The sequence below is a fragment of the Patagioenas fasciata genome, chromosome 32 (genome assembly GCF_037038585.1).
Source record: "Patagioenas fasciata isolate bPatFas1 chromosome 32, bPatFas1.hap1, whole genome shotgun sequence".
NCBI lineage: Eukaryota > Metazoa > Chordata > Aves > Columbiformes > Columbidae > Patagioenas > Patagioenas fasciata.
Genome location: NC_092551.1, coordinates 2,168,618 through 2,190,563, shown reverse-complemented (window position 1 = coordinate 2,190,563; position 21,946 = coordinate 2,168,618).

Below are 21,946 nucleotides of genomic sequence, written 5' to 3'. Positions count from 1 at the left end.
GTCATTGTGAGTCACTTATGGGGCACTATGAGACCCATAGCGACCCACAAGTTCGCTGTTAATGCCCCATAAGTGCCCTGTAAAGCCCCATAAGTGACCTATAGTGCCCCATAAGTGACTCATGGAACCCCATAAGTGACTCTTAGTGACCCATAAGTGCCTGTTAGTGACCCCCAAGTGCCCCATGGCGACCCACAAGTTCCGCATTAGTGCCCCATAGCGCCCCATAAGTTCCTGTTAGTAACACCCCAGTGCCCCATAGCGACCCACAAGTGACTCATGGAGCCCCATCAGTGACCCATAGAGACCCACAAGTCCCAACGGACCCAGTCTCTATGGTCACTTATGGGGCTCTAGAGGTCACTTGTGGGGCTTCATGAGTCACTTGTAGGGCGCTATGGGGCACCAATGTGGAACTTGTGGGGCGCTGTTGGGCACTTAGGGGTCACAAACAGGCGCTTATGGGGCACTTGTGGGTCGCTCAGAGTCACTTGTGGGGCTCTATGGGTCACTTATGGGGCTCTGTGGGGCACATATGGGGCACTAATGGGGAACTATAGGTCACTTATGGGGCTCCGTGAGTCACTTATGGGGCACTATTGATCACTTATGGGGCACTATAGGGCAATATTGGGGAACTTGTGGGTTGCTATGGGGCACGTGGGGGTCACAAACAGGCACTTATGGGGCAGTTATGGGTCGCTATGGGTCACTTACGGGGTACTAGTGGTCACTTATGGGGCTCTATGGGGCGCTTATGGGGAGCTTGGGGGTCGCTATGGGGCACTTGGGTGTCACTATCAGGCACTTATGGGGTCTGTGGGTCACTTATAGGGCACCACGAGTCACTTATGGGGCTCTATGGGTCACTTATGGGGCCCTATGGGCCACTTATGGGGCACTTATTTGAAACTTGTGGGTCGCTATGGGGCACTTGGGGGTCACTAAGAGGCCCTTATGGGGCACTTATGGGTCACTAGGAGTCACTTCTGGGGCTCCATGGGTCACTTATGGGGCACCATAGGGCACTATTGGGGAACTTGTAGGTCGCTATGGGGCACTTGTGGGTCTCTATGTGTCGTTTATGGGGCCCTATGGGTCACTTATGGGTCTCTATGAGTCACTTATGGGTCTCTATGGGTCACTTATGGGTCCTTATGAGTCACTTATGGGTCTCTATGAGTCACTTATGGGGCTCTATGGGTCACTTATGGGTCACTTATGGGGCTCTGTGGGTCACTTATGGGTCACTATGAGTCACTTATGGGGCTCTATGGGTCACTTATGGGTCACTATGAGTCACTTATGGGTCTCTATGAGTCACTTATGGGGCTCTATGGGTCACTTATGGGGCTCTGTGGGTCACTTATGGGTCACTATGAGTCACTTATGGGTCACTAGGAGTCACTTATGGGGCTCCATGAGTCACTTATGGGGCTCTGTGGGTCACTTATGGGGCTCAATGAGGCACTTATGGGGCAGTAATGGAGAACTTGTGGGTCGCTATGGGGCACTGGGGGGGTCACTAACAGGCACTTGTGGGGCAGTTATGGGTCGCTAAGAGTCACTTATGACGCTCTATGGGTCACTTGTGGGGCACTGTGGGGCACCAGGTAAACGCTATGGGGCACTTGTGGGTCTCTATGGGTCACTTATGGGGCAGTATGGGGGACTTATGGGTCTCTATGAGAAACTTATGGGGCACTATGCGTCACTTATGGGGCACCATGGGGCACTGGGGAGACGCTATGGGGCGTCACTAAAAGGCACTTATGGGGCGCTATGGGGTACTTATGGGGCACCAATGGGGGACTTGTGGGTCGCTATGGGGCACTTGGGGGTCACTAACACGCACTTATGGGGCACTAAGAGTCACTTATGGGGCTCCGTCAGTCACTTGTGGGGCACTATGAGTGACTTATGGGGCTATACGGGTCACTTATGGGGCACTATTGGTCACTTATGGGGCTCTGTGGGGTACTTATGGGGCACTATGGGTCACTTATGGGGCACTATGGGTCACTAATGGGGCTGTATGGGTCACTTATGGGTCTCTATGGGTCACTTATGGGGCACTATGAGTCACATATGGGGCACTTATGGGTCACTATAGGTCACTTATGGGGCTCAATGGGGCACTTATGGAGCAGTACTGGGAACTTGTGGGTCGCTATGGGGCACGTGGGGGTCACTAACAAACACTTATGGGGCACTTATGGGTCCCTAAGAGTCACTTATGGGGCTCCATCAGTAAGTGATAGGTCTCTATGGGTCACTTATGGGGCACTATAGGTCACTTATGGGGCGCTATGGGGCACTTGGGGGTCACTAACAAACACTTATGGGGCACTTATGGGTCGCTAAGAGTCACTTATGGGGCTCCATGACTTAGTTGTGGACCACTATGGGTCACTTATGGGGAACTTGTGGGTCACTATAGGGCACTTGGGGGTCACTAACAGCCACTTATGGGTCGCTAAGAGTAACTTATGGGGCTCTATGTGTCACTTGTGGGGCACTGGGGCACCGTGGAAACGCTATGGGGCACTTATGGTTCTCTATGGGTCACTTATGGGGCACTATGGGTCACTTATGGGGCTCGATGGGGCACTTATGGAGCAGTACTGGGAACTTGTGGGTCGCTATGGGGCACGTGGGGGTCACTAACAAACACTTATGGGGCACTTATGGGTCGCTAAGAGTCACTTATGGGGCTCCATGAATCACTTATGGGGCTCTATGGGTCACTTATGGGGCTCTGTGGGGCACATATGGGGCACTAATGGGGAACTATAGGTCACTTATGGGGCTCCGTGAGTCACTTATGGGGCACTATTGATCACTTATGGGGCACTATAGGGCAATATTGGGGAACTTGTGGGTCGCTATGGGGCACGTGGGGGTCACAAACAGGCACTTATGGGGCAGTTATGGGTCGCTATGGGTCACTTACGGGGTACTAGTGGTCACTTATGGGGCTCTATGGGGCGCTTATGGGGAGCTTGGGGGTCGCTATGGGGCACTTGGGTGTCACTATCAGGCACTTATGGGGTCTGTGGGTCACTTATAGGGCACCATGAGTCACTTATGGGGCTCTATGGGTCACTTATGGGGCCCTATGGGCCACTTATGGGGCACTTATTTGAAACTTGTGGGTCGCTATGGGGCACTTGTGGGTCTCTATGTGTCGCTTATGGGGCTGTATGGGTCACTTATGGGTCTCTATGAGTCACTTATGGGGCTCTAGAGACACTTATGGGGCTCTATGGGTCACTTATGGGTCACTATGAGTCACTTATGGGGCTCTATGGGTCACTTATGGGTCTCTATGAGTCACTTATGGGGCTCTATGGCTCACTTATGGGGCTCAATGAGGCACTTATGGGGCAGTAATGGAGAACTTGTGGGTCGCTATGGGGCACGTGGGGGGTCACTAACAGGCACTTGTGGGGCAGTTATGGGTCGCTAAGAGTCACTTATGATGCTCTATGGGTCACTTGTGGGGCACTGTGGGGCACCAGGTAAACGCTATGGGGCACTTGTGGGTCTCTATGGGTCACTTATGGGGCAGTATGGGGGACTTATGGGTCTCTATGAGAAACTTCTGGGGCACTATGCGTCACTTATGGGGCACCATGGGGCACTGGGGAGACGCTATGGGGCGTCACTAAAAGGCACTTATGGGGCGCTATGGGGTACTTATGGGGCACCAATGGGGGACTTGTGGGTCGCTATGGGGCACTTGGGGGTCACTAACACGCACTTATGGGGCACTAAGAGTCACTTATGGGGCTCCGTCAGTCACTTGTAGGGCACTATGAGTGACTTATGGGGCTATACGGGTCACTTATGGGGCACTATTGGTCACTTATGGGGCTCTGTGGGGCACTTATGGGGTACTATGGGTCACTTATGGGGCACTATGGGTCACTAATGGGGCTGTATGGGTCACTTATGGGGCACTATGAGTCACTTATGGGGCACTTATGGGTCACTATAGGTCACTTATGGGGCTCAATGGGGCACTTATGGAGCAGTACTGGGAACTTGTGGGTCGCTATGGGGCACGTGGGGGTCACTAACAAACACTTATGGGGCACTTATGGGTCGCTAAGAGTCACTTATGGGGCTCCATGAATCACTTATGGGGCTCTATGGGTCACTTATGGGGCTCTGTGGGGCACTTGTGGGGCACTGGGGAGACGCCTTGGGGCACTTGTGGGTCTCTATGGGTCACTTATGGGGCTCTATGGGTCACCATGGGTCACTTAGGAGTGTCTGTGCGTCACTTATGGGTCATTGTGAGTCACTTATGGGGCACTATGAGACCCATAGCGACCCACAAGTTCGCTGTTAATGCCCCAGAAGTGCCCTGTAAAGCCCCATAAGTGAGCTATATTGCCCCATAAGTGACCCATAGAGACCTATCACTTACTGATGGAGCCCCATAAGTGACTCTTAGCGCCCCATAAGTGCCCCATAAGTGTCTGTTAGTGACCCCCACGTGCCCCATAGCGACCCACAAGTTCCCAGTACTGCTCCATAAGTGCCCCATTGAACCCCATAAGTGACCCATAGTGCCCCATAAGTGACCTATAGGGCCCCATAAGTGACCCATAGTGCCCCATAAGTGACCCATAGAGCCCCATAAGTGATTCATGGAGCCCCATAAGTGACTCTTAGCGACCCATAAGTGCCCCACAAGTGTTTGTTAGTGACCCCCCACGTGCCCCATAGCGACCCACAAGTTCCCAGTACTGCTCCATAAGTGCCCCATCGAGCCCCATAAGTGACCCATAGTGCCCCATAAGTGACCCATAGAGACCCATAAGTGCCCCATAGCGTTTCCACGGTGCCCCAGTGCCCCACAAGTGACACATAGAGCCCCATAAGTTACTCTTAGCGACCCATAAGTGCCCCATAAGTGTCTGTTAGTGACTCCCATGTGCCCCATAGCGCCCCATAAGTGACCTATAGTGCCCCATAAGTGACCCATAGAGACCTATCACTTACTGATGGAGCCCCATAAGTGACTCTTAGCGACCCATAAGTGCCCCATAAGTGTTTGTTAGTGACCCCCACGTGCCCCATAGCGACCCACAAGTTCCCAGTACTGCTCCATAAGTGCCCCATTGACCCCATAAGTGACCTATAGTGACCCATAAGTGCCCCATAAGTGACTCATAGTGCCCCATAAGTGACCCATAGAGACCCATAAGTGACCCATACAGCCCCATTAGTGACCCATAGTGCCCCATAAGTGACCCATAGTGCCCCATAAGTGCCCCACAGAGCCCCATAAGTGACCAATAGTGCCCCATAAGTGACCCGTATAGCCCCATAAGTCACCCATAGTGCCCCACAAGTGACTGACGGAGCCCCATAAGTGACTCTTAGTGCCCCATAAGTGCGTGTTAGTGACCCCCAAGTGCCCCATAGTGACCCACAAGTCCCCCATTGGTGCCCCATAAGTACCCCATAGCGCCCCATAAGTGCCTTTTAGTGACGCCCCATAGCGTCTCCCCAGTGCCCCATGGTGCCCCATAAGTGACGCATAGTGCCCCATAAGTTTCTCATAGAGACCCATAAGTCCCCCATACTGCCCCATAAGTGACCCATAGAGACCCACAAGTGCCCCATAGCGTTTACCTGGTGCCCCACAGTGCCCCACAAGTGACCCATAGAGCGTCATAAGTGACTCTTAGCGACCCATAACTGCCCCACAAGTGCCTGTTAGTGACCCCCCACGTGCCCCATAGCGACCCACAAGTTCTCCATTACTGCCCCATAAGTGCCTCATTGAGCCCCATAAGTGACCCATAGAGCCCCATAGGTGACTCATAGTGACCCATAAGTGACCCATAGAGCCCCATAAGTGACTCATAGAGACCCATAAGTAACCCATAGAGCCCCATAAGTGACTCCTAGTGACCCATAAGTGACCCATAGAGCCCCATAAGTGACTCATAGTGACCCATAAGTGACTCATAGTGACCCATAAGTGACCCATAGAGCCCCATAAGTGACTCATAGTGACCCATAGAGACCCATAAGTGACTCATAGTGACCCATAAGTGCCCCATAGAGCCCCATAAGTGACTCATAGAGACCAATAAGTGACCCATAGGGCCCCATAAACGACACATAGAGACCCACAAGTGCCCCATAGCGACCTACAAGTTCCCCAATAGTGCCCTATGGTGCCCCATAAGTGACCCATGGAGCCCCAGAAGTGACTCCTAGTGACCCATAAGTGCCCCATAAGTGTCTGTTAGTGACCCCCACGTGCCCCATAGCGACCCACAAGTTCCCAGTACTGATCCATAAGTGCCCCATCGAGCCCCATAAGTGACCCATAGTGCCCCATAAGTGACCCATAGCGTTTCCACGGTGCCCCAGTGCCCCACAAGTGACACATAGAGCCCCATAAGTTACTCTTAGCGACCCATAAGTGGCTGTTAGTGACCCCCAAGTGCCCCATAGCGACCCACAAGTGACTCATGGAGCCCCATCAGTGACCCATAGAGACCCACAAGTCCCAACGGACCCAGTCTCTATGGTCACTTATGGGGCTCTAGAGGTCACTTGTGGGGCTTCATGAGTCACTTGTAGGGCGCTATGGGGCACGAATGTGGAACTTGTGGGGCGCTGTTGGGCACTTAGGGGTCACAAACAGGCGCTTATGGGGCACTTGTGGGTCGCTCAGAGTCACTTATGGGGCTCTATGGGTCACTTATGGGGCTCTGTGGGGCACATATGGGGCACTAATGGGGAACTATAGGTCACTTATGGGGCTCCGTGAGTCACTTATGGGGCACTATTGATCACTTATGGGGCTTTACGGGACACAATGGGGAACTTGTGGGTCGCTATGTGGCACTTGGGGGTCACAAACAGGCACTTATGGGGCAGTTATGGGTCGCTATGGGTCACTTACGGGGTACTAGTGGTCACTTATGGGGCACCATGGGGCACTGGGGAGACGCTATGGGGCGTCACTAAAAGGCACTTATGGGGCGCTATGGGGCACTTATGGGGAACTTGTGGGTCACTAGGGGGCACTTGGGGGTCACTAACAGGCACTTATGGGTCGCTAAGAGTCACTTATGGGGCACTGGGGAGATGCTATGGGTCACTAATGGATCTCTATGGGTCACTTATGGGGCACTTATGGGGCTTTATGAGTCACTTATGGGTCTCTATGGTCACTTATGGGGCACTATGGGTCACTTATGGGGCTCCATGAGTCACTTATGGGGAACTTGTGGGTCGCTATGAGGCACTTGGGGGTCACAAACAGGCACTTATGGGGCACTAGAGGTCACTTATGGGGCACTATGGGTCATTTATGGGTCATTATGGGTCACCTATGGGGCACTAATAGGGAACTTATGGGTCGCTATGGGGCACGTGGGGGTCACTTACAGGCACTTATGGGGCACTTATGGGTCGCTAAGAGTCACTTATGGGGCTCTGTGCGGCACTGGGGAGTCGCTATGGGTCACTTATGGGCCTCTACGAGACACTTATGGGGCTCTCTGGGTCACTTATGGGGCACGATGCGGAACTTGTGGGTCGATATTGGTCGCTTGGGGGTCACTGACAGGCACTTATGGGGCACTTATGGGTCGCTAAGAGTCACTTATGGGGCTCCATGAGTACCTTATGGGGCACTATGGGGCACCGGGGAGATGCTATGGGACACTTGTGGGTCTCCATGAGTCACTTATGGGGCACTATGGGTCAGTAATGGGGCTCTATGGGGCACTTATGGGGCACTTATGGGGCACTTATGGGGCTCAATGAGGCACTTGTGGGGAACTTGTGGGTCGATATCGGTCGCTTGGGGGTCTCTAACAGGCACTTTTGGGTCTCTCTGGGTCACTTATGGGGCACTGAGTCACTTATGGGGCACTAGAGGTCACTTCTGGGGCTCTATGGGGCACCTATGGGGAACTTGTGGGTCGCTATTGGGACCTTGGGGGTCGCTTATGGGGCTTAATGGGGCACTTATGGGGCACTAATGGGGAACTTGTGGGTCGCAAAGGGGCACTCGGGGGTCGCTAACAGGCACTTATGGGGCACTTATGGGTCACTAAGAGTCACTTATGGGGCTGCATGAGTCACTTATGGGGCTCTGTGGGGCACTTGTGGGGCACTGGGGAGACGCCTTGGGGCACTTGTGGGTCTCTATGGGGCACTTATGGGGCTCTATGGGTCACCATGGGTCACTTAGGAGTGTCTGTGCGTCACTTATGGGTCATTGTGAGTCACTTATGGGGCACTATGAGGCACTTGTGGGGCAGTTATGGGTCGCTAAGAGTCACTTATGACGCTCTATGGGTCACTTGTGGGGCACTGTGGGGCTCCAGGTAAACGCTATGGGGCACTTGTGGGTCTCTATGGGTCACTTATGGGGCAGTATGGGGGACTTATGGGTCTCTATGAGAAACTTCTGGGGCACTATGCGTCACTTATGGGGCACCATGGGGCACTGGGGAGACGCTATGGGGCGTCACTAAAAGGCACTTATGGGGCGCTATGGGGTACTTATGGGGCACCAATGGGGGACTTGTGGGTCGCTATGGGGCACTTGGGGGTCACTAACACGCACATATGGGGCACTAAGAGTCACTTATGGGGCTCCGTCAGTCACTTGTGGGGCACTATGGGTGACTTATGGGGCTATATGGGTCACTTATGGGGCACTATTGGTCACTTATGGGGCTCTGTGGGGCACTTGTGGGGCACTATGAGTCACTTATGGGGCACTATGGGTCACTAATGGGGCTGTAGGGGTCACTTATGGGTCTCTATGGGTCACTTATGGGGCACTATGAGTCACTTATGGGTCACTAACGGAGCACTATAGGTCACTTATGGGGCCCTATAGGTCACTTATGGGGCACTATGGGTCACTTATGGGGTCAATGGGGCACTTATGGAGCAGTACTGGGAACTTGTGGGTCGCTATGGGGCACGTGGGGGTCACTAACAAACACTTATGGGGCACTTATGGGTCGCTAAGAGTCACTTATGGGGCTCCATCAGTAAGTGATAGGTCTCTATGGGTCACTTATGGGGCAATATAGCTCACTTATGGGGCGCTATGGGGCACTTGGGGGTCACTAACAAACACTTATGGGGCACTTATGGGTCGCTAAGAGTCACTTATGGGGCTCCATAATTTAGTTGTGGACCACTATGGGTCACTTATGGGGAACTTGTGGGTCACTATGGGGCACTTGGGGGTCACTAACAGCCACTTATGGGTCGCTAAGAGTAACTTATGGGGCTCTATGTGTCACTTGTGGGGCACTGGGGCACCGTGGAAACGCTATGGGGCACTTATGGTTCTCTATGGGTCACTTATGGGGCACTATGGGTCACTTATGGGGCTCGATGGGGCACTTATGGAGCAGTACTGGGGAACTTGTGGGTCGCTATGGGGCACCTGGGGGTCACTAACAGGCACTTGTGGGGCACTTATGGGTCGCTAAGAGTCACTTATGGGGCTCCATGAATCACTTATGGGGCTCTATGGGTCACTTATGGGGCTCTGTGGGGCACATCCCACTGTCCCCATTATCTCCATTATCCCATTGCCCTCATTATCCCATTAATGATCCCCATTGTCCCCTTATCCCATTGTCCCCATTGTCCCCATTATCCCCATTATCCCATTATCCCCATTGTCCCCTTATCCCATTGCCCCCATTGTCCCCATTATCCCCATTGTCCCCATTATCCATTATCCCCATTGTCCCATTATCCCCATTATCCCATTAATTGTCCCCATTATCCCCCTTATCCCATTGTCCCCATTGTCCCCATTATCCCCTTATCCCCATAGTCTCCATAGTCCTCATTATCCCATTGTCCCCATTGTCCCCATTATCCCATTATCCCTTTGTCCCCATTGTCTCCATTGTCCCATTGTCCCATTATCCCCATTATCCCATTAATTATCCCCATTATCCCATTGCCCCCACTGTCCCCATTGTCCCCATTATCCCTTTATCCCATTGTCCCCATTGTCCCCATTGTCCCCTTATCCCCATAGTCTCCATAGTCCCCATTATCCCATTGTCTCCATTGTCCCATTGTCCCATTATCCCCATAATCCCATTAATTATCCCCATTATCCCATTGCCCCCACTGTCCCCACTGTCCCCATTATCCCCATTATCCCCTTATCCCATTGTCCCCATTGTCCCCATTGTCCCCATTATCCCCATTATCCCCTTATCCCCATAGTCTCCATAGTCCCCATTATCCCATTGTCGCCATTGTCCCCATTGTCCCCATTGTCCCCATTGTCCCCATTGTCCCATTATCCCCCTTATCCCATTGCCCCCGCTGTCCACATTGTCCCCATTATCCCCATTATCCCATTGTCCCCACTGTCCCCATTGTTCCCATTATCCCCATTATCCCCTTATCCCCATAGTCTCCATAGTCCCCATTATCCCATTGTCCCCACTGTCCCCATTGTCCCATTATCTCCATTATCCCATTAATTTTCCCCATTATCCCCCTTATCCCATTGCCCCCGCTGTCCACATTGTCCCCATTATCCCCATTATCCCATTGTCCCCACTGTCCCCATTGTCCCATTATCTCCATTATCCCATTAATTTTCCCCATTATCCCCCTTATCCCATTGTCCCCACTGTCCCCATTGTCCCCATTATCCCCATTATCCCCTTATCCCCATAGTCTCCATAGTCCCCATTATCCCATTGTCCCCATAGTCCCCATTGTCCCATTATCCCCCTTATCCCATTGCCCCCGCTGTCCACATTGTCCCCATTATCCCCATTATCCCATTGTCCCCACTGTCCCCATTGTCCCCATTATGCCCATTATCCCCTTATCCCCATAGTCTCCATAGTCCCCATTATCCCATTATCCCCATTATCCCATTGTCCCCACTGTCCCCATAGTCCCCATTATCCCCATTATCCCCTTATCCCCATAGTCTCCATAGTCCCCATTATCCCATTGTCCCCATTGTCCCATTGTCCCATTATCTCCATTATCCCATTAATTATCCCCATTATCCCCCTTATCCCATTGTCCCCACTGTCCCCATTGTCCCCATTATCCCCATTATCCCCTTATCCCCATAGTCTCCATAGTCCCCATTATCCCATTGTCCCCATTGTCCCATTGTCCCATTATCTCCATTATCCCATTAATTATCCCCATTATCCCCCTTATCCCATTGTCCCCACTGTCCCCATTATCCCCATTATCCCCTTATCCCCATAGTCTCCATAGTCCCCATTATCCCATTGTCCCCATTGTCACCACTGTCCCCATTGTCCCCATTATCCCCATTATCCCCTTATCCCCATAGTCTCCATAGTCCCCATTATCCCATTGTCCCCATTGTCCCCACTGTCCCCATTGTCCCCATTATCCCCATTATCCCCTTATCCCCATAGTCTCCATAGTCCCCATTATCCCATTGTCCCATTGTCCCATTATCTCCATTATCCCATTAATTTTCCCCATTATCCCCCTTATCCCATTGTCCCCCCTGTCCCCATTGTCCCCATTATCCCCATTATCCCCTTATCCCCATAGTCTCCATAGTCCCCATTATCCCATTGTCCCCATTGTCCCCATTGTCCCCATTATCCCCTTATCCCATTGTCCCCATTGTCCCCATTATCCCCTTATCCCTTTGTCCCCATTGTCTCCATTATCCCATTACCCCCATTATCCCCATTATCCCATTAATTATCCCCATTATCCCATTGCCCCCACTGTCCCCATTGTCCCCATTATCCCTTTATCCCATTGTCCCCATTGTCTCCATTGTCCCCATTATCCCCATTATCCCCTTATCCCCATAGTCTCCATAGTCCCCATTATCCCATTGTCCCCATTGTCCCCATTGTCCCCATTGTCCCATTATCCCCCTTATCCCATTGCCCCCGCTGTCCACATTGTCCCCATTATCCCCATTATCCCATTGTCCCCACTGTCCCCATTGTTCCCATTATCCCCATTATCCCCTTATCCCCATAGTCTCCATAGTCCCCATTATCCCATTGTCCCCATTGTCCCATTGTCCCATTATCTCCATTATCCCATTAATTTTCCCCATTATCCCCCTTATCCCATTGCCCCCGCTGTCCACATTGTCCCCATTATCCCCATTATCCCATTGTCCCCACTGTCCCCATAGTCCCCATTATCCCCATTATCCCCTTATCCCCATAGTCTCCATAGTCCCCATTATCCCATTGTCCCCATTGTCCCCATTGTCCCATTATCCCCCTTATCCCATTGCCCCCGCTGTCCACATTGTCCCCATTATCCCCATTATCCCATTGTCCCCACTGTCCCCATTGTCCCCATTATGCCCATTATCCCCTTATCCCCATAGTCTCCATAGTCCCCATTATCCCATTGTCCTCATTGTCCCCATTGTCCCATTATCCCCATTGTCCCCATTATCCCCATTATCCCCTTATCCCCATAGTCTCCATAGTCCCCATTATCCCATTGTCCCCATTGTCCCCATTGTCCCATTATCCCCCTTATCCCATTGCCCCCGCTGTCCACATTGTCCCCATTATCCCCATTATCCCATTGTCCCCACTGTCCCCATTGTCCCCATTATGCCCATTATCCCCTTATCCCCATAGTCTCCATAGTCCCCATTATCCCATTGTCCTCATTGTCCCCATTGTCCCCATTGTCCCCATTGTCCCCATTATCCCCATTATCCCCTTATCCCCATAGTCTCCATAGTCCCCATTATCCCATTGTCCCCATTGTCCCATTGTCCCATTATCTCCATTATCCCATTAATTATCCCCATTATCCCCCTTATCCCATTGTCCCCACTGTCCCCATTGTCCCCATTATCCCCATTATCCCCTTATCCCCATAGTCTCCATAGTCCCCATTATCCCATTGTCCCCATTGTCCCCACTGTCCCCATTGTCCCCATTATCCCCATTATCCCCTTATCCCCATAGTCTCCATAGTCCCCATTATCCCATTGTCCCCATTGTCCCCACTGTCCCCATTGTCCCCATTATCCCCATTATCCCCTTATCCCCATAGTCTCCATAGTCCCCATTATCCCATTGTCCCCATTGTCCCCATTGTCCCCATTGTCCCATTATCCCCATTACCCCCTTATCCCCATAGTCTCCATAGTCCCCATTATCCCATTGTCCTCATTGTCCCCATTGTCCCATTATCCCCATTATCCCCTTATCCCCATTATCCCCTTATCCCCATAGTCTCCATAGTCCCCATTATCCCATTGTCCCCATTGTCCCATTGTCCCATTATCTCCATTATCCCATTATCCCATTGTCCCCATTGCCCCCACTGTCCCCATTGTCCCCATTATCCCTTTATCCCCATTATCCCCATAGTCTCCATAGTCCCCATTATCCCATTGTCCCCATTGTCCCCATTGTCCCCATTATCCCCATTATCCCCTTATCCCCATAGTCTCCATAGTCCCCATTATCCCATTGTCCCCACTGTCCCCATTGTCCCCATTATCCCCATTATCCCCTTATCCCCATAGTCTCCATAGTCCCCATTGTCCCCATTGTCCCCATTGTCCCATTATCCCCATTATCCCCTTATCCCCATAGTCTCCATAGTCCCCATTATCCCATTGTCCCCATTGTCCCCATTATCCCCATTATCCCCTTATCCCCATAGTCTCCATAGTCCCCATTATCCCATTGTCCCCATTGTCCCCATTGTCCCCATTGTCCCATTATCCCCATTATCCCCTTATCCCCATAGTCTCCATAGTCCCCATTATCCCATTGTCCCCATTGTCCCCATTGTCCCCACTGTCCCCATTATCCCCATTACCCCCTTATCCCCATAGTCTCCATAGTCCCCATTATCCCATTGTCCCCATTGTCCCATTGTCCCATTATCTCCATTATCCCATTAATTATCCCCATTATCCCCCTTATCCCATTGTCCCCACTGTCCCCATTGTCCCATTATCCCCATTACCCCCTTATCCCCATAGTCTCCATAGTCCCCATTATCCCATTGTCCCCATTGTCCCCATTGTCCCCATTGTCCCCATTATCCCCATTACCCCCTTATCCCCATAGTCTCCATAGTCCCCATTATCCCATTGTCCCCATTGTCCCCATTGTCCCCATTATCCCCTTATCCCCATTATCCCCTTATCCCCATAGTCTCCATAGTCCCCATTATCCCATTGTCCCCATTGTCCCCATTGTCCCCATTGTCCCATTATCCCCATTATCCCCTTATCCCCATAGTCTCCATAGTCCCCATTATCCCATTGTCCCCATTGTCCCCATTGTCCCCACTGTCCCCATTATCCCCATTACCCCCTTATCCCCATAGTCTCCATAGTCCCCATTATCCCATTGTCCCCATTGTCCCATTGTCCCATTATCTCCATTATCCCATTAATTATCCCCATTATCCCCCTTATCCCATTGTCCCCACTGTCCCCATTGTCCCATTATCCCCATTACCCCCTTATCCCCATAGTCTCCATAGTCCCCATTATCCCATTGTCCCCATTGTCCCCATTGTCCCCATTGTCCCCATTATCCCCATTACCCCCTTATCCCCATAGTCTCCATAGTCCCCATTATCCCATTGTCCCCACTGTCCCCATTGTCCCATTATCCCCATTATCCCCTTATCCCCATAGTCTCCATAGTCCCCATTATCCCATTGTCCCCATTGTCCCCACTGTCCCCATTATCCCCATTATCCCCTTATCCCCATAGTCTCCATAGTCCCCATTATCCCATTGTCCCCATTGTCCCCATTGTCCCATTATCCCCATTACCCCCTTATCCCCATAGTCTCCATAGTCCCCATTATCCCATTGTCCCCATTGTCCCCATTGTCCCATTATCCCCATCATCCCTTGCTCCAGCGTGGTCTGGATCAGCCCATGGCAGATGGTAGGACTGTGTTTCCACCCCTGGGGCAAGCGATTCCATGTATACTGGATGCCCCTCCAGGTGAACGCAAACTGCGGCCTGCACTCTGCTGCTACAGGAATAGAGAAAAATGCATGAGCAATGTCAATTGTAGCATCGCACTTCACTGCCTTTGACTCCAGTTCAAATTGCAGTTCTAGCATGTCAGGCACAGCAGCACTCAGTGTGCTGTAACTCCATTCAGGCCACGATAATCTACAGTCGGTCTCCACTCATCACTGGGCTAACGCACTGGCCAGATTGGGCTGGTAGAAGGTGAGCGGGTCTTACTGATCACACCTCCTGTGCATCACCCCCTGTGGTTTCCTCAGACGCTCCTGATGGGCATTGCCTGCCCCGGGGGATTTTGTTTAGAAGGGTATTTCCTCTGTGATGATCCAAACTTGTTTCTTGGACGTTATAAAGACAGAACCTTGCAACAGGATGACTGTCTGTCAGCAGGCTGGTGTTTCTTAAGGCTCCGGGGGCTCTCAGGTGGAGCTGCATGACTTGGTGTCGTGGCCATGCCTGGTCTGTGCTGGGTCCTGGCCGTGCCCGTGCCCGGTTCGTGTTCCTTGCCTTGGAAATCATGACCTGATCTGAACGGAACGTGTTGTTTCAGTGACAGACATTCTGTTTTGTTGCTCATTTAGGCTTCCAGTCCTCCCGCAGCGTCATCCGAGACAGATAAAGGCTCCCTGCGGATTGTGCTGCTCACAAATCCAGGTGAGTAGTGGGTTCTTTACAAAGAACGTGTTTAAACAGGATGGTTTCCCTCTGCTCTTGTTTGCTGCTGTTTCTTTTGGCTGCGCAGGCAGAGACGATGCCGTATCATCTGAGTAGGGATGTGTTACGTACGCCGGAAAGATTGTAGCCTCCCCAAAGCTCTGGCAGTTGAGAGAAGAGACAGGACCGGTGTCTCAGTGTAGTGGAAGCAATTCCCTGACTCCCGTCTCTTGTTTCCCCCCAGACTCCTCTCCCTCGGCAGTCTGCCTGGCATGTGCATTAGCTGCCACTGCTCGCTCTGGGAAACTGAGGCACGGTGAAGCAGCTGACGGAGAAGTCCCTTTAATCTTGGAATTACCTCTGTCGAGTTCTCATTTGAAGCTCAGTCCTATAAGAATGAGTTACTTTTCTGCTAGGAAAGGATTGCTGGGCGGTCTTGAGCTGCCCTGTTGGTTCAAAGCGGGTCTGGGGGTTCTCACTTTGGGGTTGATGCAAACACCGGCCTCAAGTTGTGCCAGGGGAGGTTCAGATTGGATGGTAGGAAACATTTCTTCCTGGAAAGGGTTGTAGAGTACTGGAACAGGCTGCCCAGGGCAGTGGTGGAGTCACCATCCCGGGAATAGTTTAAAAGACGTGTAGATGAGGTTCTTGTGGACATGGGTTAGTGCCAGAGGTGGGTTGTGGTTGGGCTCGATGATGTTGGGGGTCTCTTCCAACCCAAACGATTCTGTGATCCTATCACGAAGTCGCCTTTCTCTGTTGCAGGTGGAGGTTGAAGAGGCGCGCGCTCGGAGTCCCTGCGCTGGCTGGAGTGAGCACCGCACGGCAGAGCCGCGCTGCTGGGCTCGGGGAAAGCCCCGGCGGAGCGGGCAGAAACTCCTTCAACGGAGCTCGGGAATAAGGATTTGCTGAGACAGTTCTGTGGTTCTCTGGTGCTCCTGCCAGCGGCTGCTTCACGCCCATGTTCTGGGTCCTGCTGAAGATGCAGTTCAGGTGTTGCTGCTGTTTGGCTTTCAAAACGCCGAGTGTGATATTTTTGTGCCAGTGAAAGCAGCCTCTGCTGTCTGTTTGCTTGTCAAACAGGGCGTGGGTTACATCACAACGTAGCCCAGAGTGATGTGCAATCCTGGGGGAATCTGCTGGCCCTAAGGGAGGGAAATGAACGGATATTTAGTGAAGTAAACTTGTGTGTGTTCAGGACAAACATCCCAGGCAATGACATCCAGTTGGGTAAGGAGATCTGCCATTACGTGCCCCTCTTCCCCGCCATGGGCACCGGCTGCCATCGCTTCGTCTTCCTGCTCTTCAAGCCAGAACCGCCCCATAGGATGCCCATGAGCCAGCACTGTGCCCTTGTGGCCAGGAAGGCCAATGGCATCCTTGGGTGTATTACAAGGGGGGTGGTCAGTAGATCGAGAGAGGTCCTCCTTCCCCTCTACTCCGCCCTGGTGAGACCCCATCTGGAATATTGTGTTCAGTTCTGGGCCCCTCAGTTCCAGAAGGACAGGGAACTGCTGGAGAGGGTCCAGCGTAGGGCAACAAAGATGATTAAGGGAGTGGAGCATCTCCCTTATGAAGAAAGGCTGAGGGAGCTGGGGCTCTTTAGTTTGGAGAAGAGGAGACTGAGGGGTGACCTTATTAATGTTTATAAATATATAAAGGGTGAGTGCCACGAGGATGGAGTCAGGCTCTTCTCAGTGGCAAACAATGATAGGACAAGGGGCAATGGGATCAAGCTGGAACACAAGAGGTTCCACTTAAATTTGAGAAAGAACTTCTTCTCAGTGAGGGTGACGGAGCCTGGCCCAGGCTGCCCAGGGAGGCTGTGGAGTCTCCTTCCCTGCAGACATTCAAACCCACCTGGACACCTTCCTGTGCGACCTCTCCTAGGCGTTCCTGCTCCAGCAGGGGGATTGGACTGGATGAGCTTTTGAGGTCCCTTCCAATCCCAAACACACCGTGATACTGTGATACTGTGATCGATTCCAGCGAGGATGTTGGGCCCAGGCCCTGGTCACCGAGGCTGTTGCTGGGCGGTTCACGCTCTCTTGGTCAGGCTGTTCTTGCGTGTTCTGATGACAAGGTCGTTACTGCTGGAGGAGAGCAAGTTCCTTGGAGTCTGCAGGGTTGTTAGGGCTGCTCTGAGTTTGTGTGTCGCGTGAGGCCACAATCCCAGCCCTGCAAGCACTGTGCTGTCCTGTTGCTTTAAACCAGGCTGTTAAGAATGTGGGGGTTTTTTTCCTGCCTGGAGCAGGAATGTGCAGAGAGCTGGAGAAGGTGGGAGAAGTTTCAATGCGCCTTCCTTTTCCACCTCTGTTTTATAGACTCTGGGTGCTGTGGGGAAGTAGCTGCCTGCCAGAGTGTTGCAACAAAAGAGAATCACCTCAGCTCTTGTGCTTGTGTCTTGTTTCCAGCCACAGGCTCAAGGTGTGAACCTTGAGCACGTTTGAGTTGTACAGAAAGCACGAGGATGCCGTGACCCCGGCAGGGCTGGCGTCTCAACAGTGCCAGCGGGACAGCTGCGTTACCTGGGTCTCCCATCAGCTCCTCAGTGAGAAATGGCCCGTGCGGGGGGCTGGGGGAGCCGTGACGCAGCCCTGGGCTGAGGCACAGGGCCGGTGCACGAGCTGTGCCCGTGGGCTCCTGCTTGGTCCCGGCGCTTGTCTGGGAGCTGTTACAGCACAGAGTGGGCGCTTCCGGAGCCATCCTCCCCCAGACTAACAGCAGCCTGAGGAGACAACCTCTTAAAAGCCCATTCTGAATGAGCATTTTAAAATAGCACCGAGAGCCTTCACCAGGGCGTGCTCGACCAGCCGGGGTCGGTGTGGAGGACCCTTGTTAGCGGCGGGGAGGAGCTGGGGTTTGGATCTGCACTGTCTCGCTATCGCTCTGTGTCCCCCCTTTAGAGACAGCAGAGAGCTTGTGTTTGAATTTGTGCGGCCGCCCGTTTACCATCCTCCCCAGGTGAAGTTCCCGCGCCACCAGCCCCTGAGGACCTGGACAGATAGCGAGACAGCAAGGAGCCCACGTACGGCATTTACTGGGGCCGGGCCTCCCCTCGAGGTGCTCTGCTCTGCACTGGTGGGAAGGGTTGGGTTTATCCTTCCCGTATTTTGACTCTGGGGACTGTGGCCCCCACAGGGTGGCGGGACGGGAGGACGGGCCCTCCTGCCTCGTGCTGGCACCTCGGGGCAGAGCCGCTTTGTGCCGAGCGTCCTCTCCGTCACCCGCTTGGGATTCTCTGGTCCGTGACTCACCGAGCAGTCCCAGGCGGTGGGGCAGCATGGCTGTAAGATTGTGGAAAAATCATTAAATGAACTCAAATGGAGGATTCAGTGCTCCTTTCATTGAACCTTGCCCTTCCGTGCTGCTCCAGGAGGTGTTGTTGCAGAGCAAGACGCTGACCCACGCTTGTTCCTGTTAAGGGCACCGACCCCTCTGCCATCCCAGCCCTCCAGGAGCCGGGTCTGGAAGGAAAAAACCCAAACTGCAGCAAAAACCACAGGGAACATCCCAATTTCGTGAAGGGCCCCAAATCCCTAACCCCAGCAACCTCTTCTGCTGGCACTGCTGGGTTTCTGTGCTGTGTTCCCCAGAATAAGGCTCAAGGGAGGGACCCAGGAGTTCCCCAAAGGACCCCAAATGGCACCCAGAGGAGCTGGGCAGGGGAATGCCCAAAAAAACCCTTTTTTCCTCTCCAAAAAATGCCTTTTTCCCTCAAAAATGCCTATTTCCTCCCCCAAAAGATGCTTTTCTACAGAAAAATCTTCTTTTCCCCTCAAAATCCCCTTTTCTCCCCCCAAAAAAACCCTTTTTTTTCCCACAAAAAAACACATTTTCCTCAAAAAAACTTTTGTTTTTCTTATTTTAAACCCTTATGTACCTACCCATAACCCATTTCCCGCCAAAAAATATTTTCCTCGATTTTCCCCCCCAGAAAACCACATTTTCCCACTAAAAACCACTTTTTCTCCTCATAACAACCCCATTTCCCGCTCCAAAAAACCCTTTTTGTCCCTAAAAATAATCTTTTTACCCAAAAAGACTTTTTGCCTCATAAAAACCCAATTTTCCTCAAAAAAAAACCCTTTTTCCCCAAAACAAAAAAACTAATTGCCCCCCAAAAAACCCTCATTTTCCCCCCAAAAAAATTGCTTTTCACCTCATAAAAAACGCATTTCCCCCCAAAAAAACCCTTTTTTTCTCATAAAATCCCAATTTTCCCCCACAAAGCACTCCATTTTTCTAAACCACATTTCCCCCCCAAAAAGAACCCCGTTTTTCTCCTCATAAAATCCCCATTATTTCCCTCCAAAATATGTTTTCATCTCATAAAAACCTGATTTTCCCCCAAGTCTCCTTCATTTTCCCAAAAAAGAGCCTTTTTCCCCACATAAAAAACCCATTTTCCTAAAAGAACCCTTTTTTCACCTCATAAAATCCCAATTTTCCCAAAAAAACCCCTTTTTCATCCTCATAAAAACCCCATTTTCCACCCCTAAAACCCCAGTTTTTTTCCCCAAAACCCCTTTTTTCCCCTCCAAAAAAATGCCTTTTTTCCTCAAAAAACCCTTTCCTCCCCCCAGAAAACCACTTTTTCCTCAAAAAAAACCTTTTTTTCTTCTTTTAAACCATCATGTACGTCCCCATAACCCATTTCCCGCCAAAACCGTTTTCCTCCATTTCCCCCCCAAAAGAACACCTTTTCCCACTAAAAACCGCCTTCTTTTCTCCTCATAATAACCCCATTTCCTCCCCAAAAAAACCTTTTTTCTGAAAAAAAATCCTCTTTTTACCACAAAAAGGTTTTTTTTTTGCCTCATAAAACCTCATTTCTCCAAAAAAACCGCCTTTTTTCTATCATAAAAACCCCATTTTCCTCAAAAAAACCCACATTTTTTTCCCAAGAAACCCCACTTTTTTTTCCCAAAAAAACCCCCTTTTCCTGTCATAAAAAACCCTTTCCCCCAAAAAAACCCCTAATTTTCCCCCAAAAAAACCTACTTTTTCTCCTCATAAAAACCCCATTTTCCTCAAAAATCCCCCACCTTTTTCCTCCAAAACACCTTTTTTTTTCTGTCATAAAAAACCTTTCCCCCCCCCCAAAAAACCCTCATTTTCCCCATAAAAACCCATTTAAAAAAAAAAGCCTTTTTACCTCATCAAATCCCAATTTTCCCCAAAAAAACACCCATTTTTATACCCCATTTCCCCCCCCAAAAAAAACCCTTTTTTACTTCATAAAAACCCCATTTCCCCCAAAAAACCCCATTTTTCTCTTCATAAAATCCCCATTATTTCCCTCCAAAAAATGGTTTCCTCTCATAAAAACCTGATTTTCCCCAAAAACCCCTCCCCCCCAAAAAAAAGAGCTGCTTTTCCCCTCATAAAAAGCTCATTTAAAAAAAAAAAATAAACCCTTTTCACCTCATAAAATCCCACTTTTCCCCAAAAAAACCCTTTTTTATCATCATAAAACTCCCATTTCCGCCCCCCAAAATCCCCAATTTTTCCCAAAAACCCCTTTTTTCCTCTCCAAAAAATGCCTTTTTTCCTCAAAAACCTCTTTTCTCCCCCAAAAAACCTTTCTTTTTCAAAAAAATCCCACATTTTTCCCCAAAACCCCCTATTTTTTCCTCAAAACCAACACTATTTTTCTTCTTTAAATGCCCACGTACCTCCCCATAACCCATTTCCCACCAAAACCATTTTCCTCCTTTTCCCCCCCAAAAAACCCCAATTTTTCCCACGAAAAAACCACATTTTTTCTGCCCACATCCACATTTACCTCAAAACCCTATTTTTTTCCCAAAGTCCCCTATTTTTTCCCAAAAAAACCCCTTTTCTCCTTTTAAACCCCCACATACCTCCCCATACCCCATTTCCCACCAAAACTCTTTTCTTCCATTCCCCCCCACAAAAACCTCACCTTTTCCCCAAAAAAAAACCCCTTTTTTCTCCCCAAATCCAAATTTACCCCCAAACCCCTATTCCTTTCCCAAAACCGCACATTTTTTAATTAAAACTCCTTTTTATTCACTTAAACCACACGTGCGCCTCCATGCTCCGTTTCCCGCCAAAACCCCGCCATTTTGCTCCCCGAAACTGGCGTTTTTCCCGCCATAAACCGGTGTCCAGGCGCCCCCTGCAGGATGTACAGCTACCCGGTGTGCGTCACCCACCGCCCCCCACGGTGTCGTCCCCTCCAAGCGCCAGCGCGTGTCCAGGGGCGGTGGGAACACCTCCCG